We start from the raw sequence: 12,174 nt of genomic DNA on the forward strand, positions 1-12,174 counted from the left end.
ATTATTTTTTTTTACATTGCACTGTCAGTGAAAGGGAGGGATTGGAAGTTTGCGAGCACGCTTGTGTGTGTGTGAGAGAAGGAAAATGGTGATTTAAAAAATAAAAATAAATCATCTTACGAGTTATCCTCCCCCTCACTACCTACATATTAGTACATGCCTGTGCTGTTCCGTCAGCTTCTGCTGTGCTAACTGCCTATTTATTTCCAAAATGGCACTCTACTTCCATTGTAGTGCACTATGTAGGGAATTAGGGTGTCATTTGGGGGACAAGCTGGCGGTATTTTATTCCACAATGCTTGTCTTCGATCTTCTCAATGTATTAACTTTATTGTACAGGGATGGATTATTTGTGTTCAATTGTTTTTCCTCCACCATTTGTTTTTGCTTGTACATAAAAACTAAGAGAAATCCCACTTTTTTTTTTAATTACATGAATATAAAACAATAAAAAAAAATGTTGCTTGAGAAAATGTGAATAAAACCAATTTTGAAATAAAGATATCACCACTTGTCATGTTCTGTGTCTATTCTGACATGGATATAGTAGAACATGTTCAAATAACAAATATAATTCTCAATATCATAATTGATCAATAGTTTTTTTTTAAATACACACTTCACTTGACTCATTTGCATATTTGTAACTTGAGCCCGCGCTACGTCAACGTGCTCACGTCGCTCCCTGGAAATGATGTCACTTCCTCATGTTATCCCGGAAGCCGGTGCCATGTTGTGATTTTTGACGAAAAACTAAAAAATCATCACGGGCGAAGTTCAGAAAAGTGGGACAGAGCACATTTCGGGGTGAGAATGGAGGTAAGAACGAGAGTAGAAAGTTTTCAGGTGGGAATCACTTGTGTGGTCGGCATATCCAACCCTGTACAGGTTGGATCGCACAAGTGTCAACAATATTTGGTTTTCAAACACACAACAATGAATACACGCTCAGAAAGCCTGACATCATTCAGACCTAGCAAGCTAACTAGCTATTAGCCAACTCTTTCCTAGTTTGTCAGCATTGAGTAGAGAGCTTTAACCTCTGCTTTCTAAAAGTCCCTAAAGATTGAGATTAACTAACTACCTTATATGATCTTTGTGAGAAAGCTTGCTAGTAAACAGCAAGAAGGTGACAACAGGAAAATCATTTCCTCTGCCACTCTATTCGAGTTGTCTCTGAAATTAACGCGTGGCAATTGCTGTTTTTCTATGTTATTCTTGACAGTGGGATTTTCCAAAGATGTGAAAGGCAGTTAGTAGTGGTTTTTGTAACATTTATTTTATGTTTTGTCCAGAGAATAAACGGTTAAAGCCTTTAATTTGGCGTGGTCTTTACTAGGCCATTGGGATAAACCATTTGAGAAAAGTGGGAGGGAGTGAAAGTCCATGTTGGATATCAGATGTTTATTTAATTAAATAATATATTGGTTTGTTTGTCATAATTGAGCCATATGTGCATTTTTAAAAAGTACATCGATTGTTACATGATGACAAACCGCTTTGAAAGTAACTGTTTGTAAGCAAAATTCCGATATCCCAGACACCCTCCATTCCCACACTGAAACCCGCCCCCAAGATTATGGCGATTCAATTCCAAATCCACAATTCTGGTTCCATTGATCAGCCTTGCTCGAACGCAGAGCAGCGGTGAGAAAGAACCGGACGAGCTAAATTCTTAAATGCATCAAGACAAGTCAAACTACGGTCATTTGCCGGATTCCATATATCGTATAATATTAGCCTTATGCTAGCTTGTGAGGTTAAGATAGTTTGTTCTAGTGTAGTAATTTAGGTGTATAAATATAGCTAGCACAGGATTTGGTACCACCGCCTTGCGTCAGCATAGTAGGATAGCCACGCTAGCTAGTAACGAGACGGGTTATTTTTGGTATGAGTGACCGAGCTCTGGCGTGCACTGAGAGAATTATTTCGCCATATGCATAGCAAACGTCCGCTTCGTTTTATACCTTGAAGTCGCTATGAATCCTGCATATTTCATGACAGAAATCTGAAGTCTGGGCTGTAGCCATTTTTGATTTATTCTTCATTGTTTGTACATTTCGTGATACTAAAACAGTCAGTGAGTGGTACAGTAGTTTTCGTTTATAGATTTGTTCCGCACTTCATCCAATTGCATTGATTGAATGTCATACGAGGCGCCCTTAGAAAATGGACCTGAATTTTTACTCTGATCTAATGGATGGGACTGGGCAACACGGAGATCCAGAATTCCTTGACCCGGGGTCTTTCAATGGATTTGACAATAAGGTGACCGACAACAAGAGCTCTGTGTGTGTGTGTGTGTGTGTGCGCGCTCTATGGAGACATCTATGACCCCCACAAATACTCAGAAGTCTTATAACTGCATATTAGGGCTTGGTTGAATATGTGGTAGCTACAACACACGTGTAATGTATTGGCTGATATGGTGAGGTGAGCTGTGGGCATTGGGATGTTTACAATGTGAAAAGTATGCCTAGTTGTGTGTGTGTGTGGTTGTTGTAAGGTTTGATGAGGTGTTGTTGATGCAATGCATGATGTCATTGACTTTATAAACATGATGATGATGCTCATTGTTATGTGGTGATGATGGTTTGACCCATGTGTGTGTGCTCTGTGTTTCAGTTCCCGGGAGGCAGTGACAACTTCCTGACCATCAGCGGGGCAAGCCATCCGTTCCTCTCCTCCTCTGAGGTAGCTACTCAAACCTTCCACTTCACTCTCTTTTCGAAACATGCTTTCCCTCTCTTTTTCATCTCCCCTATCCTGTTTCTCTGTCTACAAATCCTCAAACAATCTGCAGTTATTCACACACCACTAACATACAGTATAGCATGTGAGGACGTCTCATACTTGACATCGTTTCATACTTCCAATGACATACTTCTCCCCGCCCTCTTTCCTCTCTACTGTCTCCTCTCCACCCCTTTCTTCCTTACCATCTCCCCCCATCCCTTACCCTCTTCTCCCCCTTCTCATTCCTCTCCATTCTATCCCTCCCCTCAACAGACATTCCACACCCCCAGCCTGGGCGATGAGGAGTTTGAGATCCCCCCCATCTCCCTGGATCCGGACCAGGCCCTCACTGTGTCTGATGTAGTGGCCCACTTTGGAGAGCTCTCGGACGGGGAGCGCGGTGGCCTGTCCACCCCCGGGAATGCGGTGGTGGGGGGAGACGACCCGTCCTTCGCCATGACCTTTGTCAACCCACATTCGGGGTCACAGGGGCTGGAACACCATCTTAGTCTGGGGGTCATCAGTCAACCTGGTGGAGGAGGGGCCATGCTGGGGTCTGCTCTGGGGATGGTGAGAACCATAGACATACATTTCAATTAATAAATATTATCTGACCAATATGGCCGTCCTGTAGTCTCGTTGCCCGGAATGCCAATCACCATTCTAGAGTTTTATTTAATTCTGTGAGGACTACAATATTTTATTTAGCTCATAATACTCAGCCCTTGTCTGTCTATGAACCCCACCTCTTTTCCAGGATCTGGGACACCCCATTGGTTCCCAGTTCAGCAGCTCCTCCCCAATGACCATAGACGTCCCGCTGAATGACATGGGCCACGGCCTGTTGGGCCACAATCAGCTGACCACCATGGACCAATCAGAGTTCAGCGCACAGCTGGGGCTCAGCCTGGGGGGCGGGGCCATCCTGGCGTGCTCGCAGTCGCCTGACCAACCACTATCGGCCGCTGCTTCACCCGTTGGTTCACTACAGGATGACGACATGGACGACTTCAGACGGGTCAGTCCTATTGGTCAATCTTTCTGTCATGTCTGTCTGTTAGTGGATTAGTCTCTGTCGGTCTTGTTTGTTCGTCTTTCTGTTGTAATGCAGTTCTCAATGTTGTGTTTACAGTGCATTTAGAAAGTATTCAGACCCCTTGACTTTTTCCACATTGTTACATTACAGCCTTATTCTAAAATGTATCAAATCATTTTCATCAATCTGCACACACTATCCCATAATGACATTTCAGTAAAAACAGGTTTTTAGAAATTAAGCAAAAGTATTCAAAATAAAAAAGATATTACATTTACGTAGGTATTCAGACCCTTTACTCAGTACTTTGTTGAAGTACCTTTGGCAGCGATGACAGCCTCAAGTCTTCTTGGGTGTGACGCTACAAGCTTGGCACACCTGTATTTGGGGAGTTTCTTCCATTGTTCTCTGCAGATCCTCTCAAGCTCTGTCAGGTTGGATGGGGATCGTCGCTGCACAGCTATTTTCAGGTCTCTCCAGAGATGTTTGATCAAGTTCATTCCCGGACTCTGGCTGGGGCACTCGAGGACATTCAGAGACTTGTCCCGAAGCCACTCCTGCATTGTCTTGGCTGTGTGCTTATGGTCGTTGTGCTGTTGGAATGTGAACCTCTGCCCCAGTCTGAGGTCCTAAGCAGGTTTTCATCAAGGAACTTTCTGTACTTTTCTCCGTTCATCTTTCCCTTGATCCTAAATAGTCTCCCTGTCGCTGAAAAACATCTTGACAGCATGATGATGCTGCCACCACCATGCTTCACTGTAGGGATGGTGCCGGGTTTCCTCCAGGCGTGATGCTTGGCATTCAGGCTAAAACGTTCAGTCTTGTTTCTCATGGTCAGAGTCCTTCAAGTGCCTTTTGGCAAACTCCAAGCGGGCTGTCATGTGCCTTTTACTGAGGAGTGGTTTCTATCTGGCCACACTACCGTAAAGGCCTGATTGGTTGAGTGCTGCAGAGATGGTTGTCCTGGAAGATTCTCCCATCTCCACAGAGGAAGTCTAGAGCTCTGTCAGAGTGACCATCAGGTTCTTGGTCACCTCCCTAACCAAGGCCCTTCTCCCTCGGTTGCTCTGTTTAGCTGGGCGGCCAGCTGTAATAAGTCTTGGTGGTTCCATACTTCTTCCATTTAAGAATGATGGAGGCCACTGTTCTTGGGGACCTTCAGTGCTACAGAAATGTTGTTGGTACCCTTGCCAAGTTCTGTGCCTCGTCACAATCCTGTCTTGGAGCTCTACAGACAATTCCTTCGACCTCATGGCTTGGTTTTGGCTCTGACATGCACTGTCAACTGTGGGACCTTTTTATATAGACAGGTGTGTGCCTTTTCTAAATCATGTCCAATCAATTGAATTTACGACAGGTGGACTCCAATCAAGTTGTAGAACCCTCTCAAGGATGATCAAGGGAAACAGGATGCACCTGAGCTCAATTCCAAGTCTCATAGAAAAAGGATGTGAATACTTATGTAAATAAGGTATTTCTGTTTTTTTATTTCTAATAAATTTGCAAACATTTCTAAAAACCTGTTTTCACTTTGTCATTATGGGGTACTGTGTGTATATTGATGAGGACATTTATTTATTTAATCCATTTTAGAACATGGCTGTAACGTAACAAAATGTGGAAAGGGGGAGGGCTCTGAATACTTTTCTGAATGCACTCCATATTCAAGTACTTTGATCAATGTATGGGAAACTGTCTCTATTTCTCGTCTCTCTCTCCCCATCTCTCTTGCCTATTCTAATTCAGCAGAGTGTGTTGGTGGAGTCCCCCGTCTCTCTCGGCGTCATCTCCCTCGATCCCTCTCTCTCCGATTCCCCCATACCTTCCTCCGCTCCGTCCTTCAGCACCCCTCCTACCCTCGTCCGGAGAGGGGGAGCGGTCGGAGGAGGGAAGAAAGGGAAGAGGAGGAAAGACCCCAACGAGCCCCAGAAGCCAGTGTCGGCCTACGCTCTGTTCTTCAGGGACACACAGGCAGCCATTAAGGGACAGAACCCTAACGCCACCTTCGGAGAGGTGTCCAAGATAGTGGCCTCCATGTGGGAAAGTTTGGGGGAGGAGCAGAAACAGGTACACATTCACGTGCAAACGAACACACGCATGCAGACATTCAAACGCACATGTTCACATTCACTATACAAGAACATATGTAGATATGAATAATGTATACTGAACAAAAATATAAACGCATCATGTAAAGTGTCAGTTTCATGAGCTGAAATAAAAGATCCCAGAAGTGTTCCATATGGACAAAAATCTAATTTCTCTAAAGTTTTGTGCACAAATTTGTTTACGCCTGTTAGTGAGCATTTCTATGCTATAATCCATACACCTGACAGGTGTGGCATATCAACAAGCTGATTAAACGGCATGATCATTACACAGGTGCACCTTGTGCTGTGGACAATAAAAGGCCAGTCTAACGTGCAGTTTTGTCACACAATGCCAATGATGTCTGAAGTTTTGAGGGAGCGTGCAATTGTCAAGCTGACTGCAGGAATATCCACCAGAGCTGTTGCAAGAGAATTTAATGTTATTTTCTCTACTATGTGCCGACTCCAAAGTGATTTTAGAGAATTTGGCAGTACGTCCAACCGGCCTCACAACCACACACAACTTGTAACCATACCAGCGCAGGACCTCCACATCCAGCTTCTTCACCTGCACAAACTGTCAGACCCACTCAGGGAAGCTAATCTGCGTGCTCGTCGTCCTCACGACAAAGCCTATTCCCCCTCAGGAGACTGAGAAGATTTGGCATGGGTCCTCAGAAGGTTCTACAGCTGCTCCATCACTGGTTGCATCACTGCCTGGTATGGCAACTGCTCAGCCTCTGACCGCAAGGCACTACAGAGGGTAGTGCGTACGGCTCAGTACATCGCTGGGGCCAAGCTTCCTGCCACCCAGGACCTCTATACCAGGCGGTGTAAGAGGAAGGCCTTAAAAATTGACTCCAGCCACCCTAGTTATAGACTGTTCTCTCTTCTACCGCACGGCAAGCGGTACCTGAGTGGTCCAAAAGGCTTAACAGCTTCTAACCCCAAGCCATAAGACTCCTGAATATCTAATCAAATGGCTACCCAGACTATTTGCATTGTCCCCGCATCCCCTTTTTATCCTGTTGCTACTCTGTTTATTATCTATGCACAGTCACTTTAACTTTACCTACATGTACATATTACCTCGACTAACCTGTGCCCCCGCACACTGTATATAGCCTCGGTATTGTTATTTTACTGCTGCGCTTTAATTGTGATTATTTAAGAGAATTTACTTAACACTTATTTTTCTTAACTGCATTGTTGTTAAGGGCTTGTAAGCATTTCACTGTAATTTTTACACCTGTTGTATTCGGGGTATTAGTATTTATAGTTTTTCAATTGACTTTTTGAACAGTTAAAATCTTCAAAATTGTTGAAGGTGTGTTTATTTTTGTTCACTGTACTATCATCGGGTTCACATATTCTCTCATGATATCCCTGTATGTATTCTTCTCAGGTGTACAAGAGGAAGACTGAGGCAGCTAAGGCAGGGGATCTCAAGGCTCTGGCAGCCTACAGATATAATCAACTTCCTGAGGTGAGACAAGACTAGTGTTCCTAGAGAATGATATTCAGCTGTACTGTGTGTGTGCTTAGGTTTATTACGATGGCCAGTCTTTGTCAACGGGGTGCAGGTAGCCTAGCGTTTTAGACCATTGGGCCAGTAAACGTTGGATCAAATCCCGAGCCATCTAGGTGAAGAAACTGTTGATGTGCCGTTGAGCAAGGCACGTAACCCTAATTGCTCCTTTAAGTCGCTCTGGATAAAAGCATCTGTTAAATGAATAAAATGTCATGTGTAAACTAAATGTCCACATTTACCTCTACCCCTCTAACTTTCTCCTCCTCTCTCCCAGCCAACCATAGAGCTTCTGGACACTGCTCTGTCACCTCCCTCTCCTCCTTCCCCCGCCCTTCTCCCCACCCCCGTCGCCCCCCATCCCCGCTCCACTCGTTCCTCCACCCCCCACCTGGCCCCCGAGGAGAACACCATTACCAACATCTGCACCTCCAACATCATCCTAACAGGTGGAGATCTCCCTCAAGTCACCACCCGTTCCCGTACAGGGGCGCACAAACCGCCCGCCCCGACCCCCAGCCCCCCCACCGTCACCAAAATCATCATCAAGCAACAGAAGTCTCCCTCAGGGGTGACGGTGGTGTCCAGTAGTACGGTATTGTCGTCCCGTCAACCACCGCCACTCCAACAGATGCAGAACACCCCTCCTCCCCCCCGTCTCCAGCAGATGGTACATGCCCAGGCCCCTCCACCACTGCAGGCCAAACCAAGAGGCGGGGGTGCCGGTGGTGCCACAGCACCACCCCCCCTGCAGATCAAGATGGTCCATCCATCAGATTTGGACTCTCCAATTATTGTGACTGCTGCAGGGGGTTTAGCTGCGTCGGGTGGGTTCAATCCGAACTCGGGAAGGTGGTACAGTCCTCTGCCATAGTAATGGCCTGTTCAACGGAGGCTGAGGACGGGGCTGAAGGAGAGGAAGGGGTAAGATGCTTCCTAGATATGGTGATGTCATAATATATGCTTGGTAACATGCCTGCTAATTCTATAAATCTGATATTTGCCACTCAAACCCCCCCCATCTTAGATGCAGGTAGAGTTGAATGTGTCTTCAGGGCCAGTTGTGACCCAGGCCTCCAGCCCTAACCTGTGTGTCAGAGCCGGCTGCACCAACCCAGCTGTCGAGAACAAGGACTGGGACAGGGAGTACTGCAGCAACGAGTGTGTGGCCACACACTGCAGGTACGGACGGATGTATACGTACACACACACACTGACATTACCATGTGAAACGCTTGCGAGTCAAGATATATCATGTTCTTCCCAAAGAATGGAAAATGTCGATAAACAAAATTTCTGCTCCCAATTGTGATTTTAAAAATTGGTGTTGATCTATTGACGATCTCTATAGGGATGTCTTCATGGCCTGGTGTGCGATCCGAGGGCAGAAGTCCACCTCCGTCACGTAAGGAATGGACAGAAGAGAGGAGTGAGAGAAGATTATCATGATATAGACATGATAGAGGGAGGACTAGGAAGGAGAGAAGAGTGTGGATTGAACAATGGACATGGTGGAGGAAGGAGAGAAAGGAGAATAGATTTGGCTTTTATTCACAGCAGACTTTGTCCTCTTAAGAAGAATCAAGTGGAAGACCAATACTCCTGTGATGTTAAATTATGAAGTTTAAATAATGAGAGTATTTTATATGAAATGTTTTTAATCATTTTAAGATGTTGGTGAAAAGTAATATAACGCTGCAGGGTACGATTGGGATGTCTTGCATTTCATAGCTTGGATGTTAGAGTTGGATAAAGGGTAAGATCGGGAGTTTATTTTTCCTGATCACGTGACACAAGGAAAAACTTAGCCACGATGACCATATTCTTCTTGGCTAGGTCACGTGATCAGGAGAAACTCCTGTCCCTATCCATCAGCCAATGAGAAGGCATGTTTATTTCACGTGTGCGTCCTCTCGTCCGACTTCCGTTGAAACGGAGATCACGGTATCAATGTTGTCCATGTTATCGATGTTGCCTGCGACTTAAAATCAGTCTCACCCTCGGCCCTAGTGGGAAATTCCCTTCAGTCTAATCGTTTAGACCGTTGGTTTCCCAAGCAGACCTGGTTTCAGATCCCACCATGACATACAAACCTCTGGGCTGCGTTCAGGAGTGTGAAAAATTCTGAACGTTGCTGATAGACAGGCCATGTATAGAATTGACATGATTCCTTTCTCTAGAACATTACAGAGAAGCATGTCTGTTTACATGTTGTATTTCTATCAGAACGGTTGTTCCACACTGAACATGATTGTCAGGTTTCACGTATGCATATTACGAACATTCAGGATTACAGTTTGTTTATGAAAAACCATCATGTTGGTGAAATAAAACTGTAGGAAAAATATATTTGAAAGAAAATACATAGTCTTTTAAGTAAAGCACAAAACAACACTAAACCAGCTTTTATTTTGACACTACATGACCAAAAGCATGTGGACACCTGCTTGTCGAACATCTCATTCCAAAATCATGTGCATTAATATGGAGGTGGTCCCCCCCTTTGCTGCTAATGTGGGAACATGGCTACGGGGACTTGCTTCTATTCAGCCACAAGCGCATTAGTGAGGTCGAGCGCTGATGTTCGGCGATTAGGCCTGGCTTGCAGTTGTCGTTCAAATTCCTCCCAAAGGTGTTCGTTGGGGTTGAGGTCGGGGCTCTGTGCAGGCCAGTCATGTTCTTTACATACCGATCTCGACAAACCATTTCTGTATGGACCTCGCTTTGTGCATGGGGGTCTTGTCATTCTGAAACAGGAAAGGGCCTTCCCCAAACTGTTGCCACAAAGTTGGAAGCACAGAATCTTCTAGAACGTCACTGTATGCTGTAGTGTTAAGATTTCCCTTCACTGGAACTAAGGGGCCTAGCCCGAATCATGAAAAACAGCCCCAGACCATTATTCCTTCTCCACCAAACTTTACAGTTGGCACTGCATTCGGCCAGGTAGTGTTCTCCTGGCATCCACCAAACCCAGATTCATCTGTCGGACTGCCAGGTGAAACATGATTCATCATTCCAGAGAAAGTATTTCCACTGCTCCAGAGTGCAATGGTGGTAAGCTTTCCACCACTCCAGTCAACGATTGGCATTGCGCTTGGTGATCTTAGGCTTGTGTGCGGCTGCTCGGCCTTGGAAACCATTTCATGAAGCTCCCGACAAACAGTAATGTGCTGACGTTGCTTCCAGCGGCTGTTTGGGACTTGGTAGTGAGTGTTGCAACCGAGGACATATGATTTTTACACGTTACATGCTTCAGCACTCTGGGGTCCCGTTCTGTGAGCTTGTGTGGCCTACCACTTCGCGGCTGAGTAGTTGTTGCTCCTATACGTTTCCACGTCACGATAACAGCACTTACAGTTGGCCAGGGCAGCTCTAGCAGGGCAAAAATTTGACTTACTGACTTGTTGGAAAGGTGGCATCCTATGACGGTGCCACGTTGAAAGTCACTGAGCTCTTCAGTAAGGCCATTCTACTGCCAATGTTTGTTTATAGAGATTGCATGGCTGTCAGCATTGGGTGTGGCTGAAATAGCCAAACCCAGTAATTGTAAATTGGTGTCCACATACTTTTGTAGGTATATATGGTGTGTTTCTGGAGAGGAAAGGGAGAATATATATTTTTTAAATGTTTTAGTGTCTCGGAGTAGGAATGCTGATTTAGGATCAGGTCCCCCCATATGTGATCGTGTTCATTTGGATCTAAAAGGCTGAACTAATCCTCGATCAGCACTTCTACTCAGATGCTTTATGAAGACTGCAAATAAAGAAATTAGTATTTGAACCATTGAAATGTAATTACGAGAAAGGACATTCCCATTCACTAGTGTAACAATAAAGGGAATTCTCATTTAATATAAATTCTATTCAATAGTAATTATATTGATATGGTTTTACCACGTGCATCCATAGATTTACTTGGCATTGCATTAGTAAAAGGGAAATTATGGGTTGTGAATTATCACTTACTAGTTGTCATCACTACATTATGCATGTGGAACAAAAATGACATTAACATGTTAATGTGTATATATATAAAAAAAAAAAAAGGAAATGAATGAAAAGGTTATTTTTTTGTAGATAATTTTAACTAATGATCATAAATGTTTTATGGAAAAATAATGCTTTATATATCATTAGGTAAGATTTGTGTGTGTTTTGGTTTATATCCCTAAAAGGTAAAAATAAGGGGGAAAATTAGGTCAAGTTGCAGAAAATTAAATGAACTAATCCAGTTAATGATTTTTTTAAATCACTTTTTGCAAGAGCCATCCCTGCACATCCCATTTCAGCGGCAAGGAGAAGAGGTTTCTGCAGTGATGTCAAAAACTTGTTTTAAATATACGTTTGTTTCCAGCGTGACGTGTCAGCAATTTCGAATTCTGGAGGTGGCGGGAAAATATGCAGTGGCGGGAAAAAAGCGCATGGTCACAGCCACGATCCGACGGAGGCGGGTTTTCAGATGTACCTTGGGAGGCGCTGTCGAGCAATGTAAAACAAATAAATGATACACTATGTGTAACAACACACGAGTACTGTCTTTGGTAACAATATGCATGAAATACCCCAAATAGAACCCCCCCATCAAACGGTTATATGAACTGATATAAAAATAAACATGTACGTTCAATAAAGATAGAAATCAAGGCATGGTCAAGAGAAAAACATAAGCAAACCACGTGTGGCATATAAATTAGTCCACCAGCATTTTATAAACGCATGGCGCTATTTTATCAAAATAAAGTGGTTTCCATTATAGGGGCGAGTGTGGTAATTGACCTATCAAAC

The 12,174-nt window shown here is 44.2% G+C and overlaps 1 pseudogene; it reads left to right on the forward strand.

The window, feature by feature from the left end:
* The first annotated feature begins 714 nt into the window (after nucleotides 1-714).
* Nucleotides 715-11,911, forward strand: LOC135510375 (TOX high mobility group box family member 4-A-like; annotated as a pseudogene).
* Nucleotides 11,912-12,174: the final 263 nt, after the last annotated feature.

The sequence above is a fragment of the Oncorhynchus masou genome, chromosome 23 (assembly GCF_036934945.1).
Source record: "Oncorhynchus masou masou isolate Uvic2021 chromosome 23, UVic_Omas_1.1, whole genome shotgun sequence".
In the NCBI taxonomy this organism is placed as follows: domain Eukaryota; kingdom Metazoa; phylum Chordata; class Actinopteri; order Salmoniformes; family Salmonidae; genus Oncorhynchus; species Oncorhynchus masou.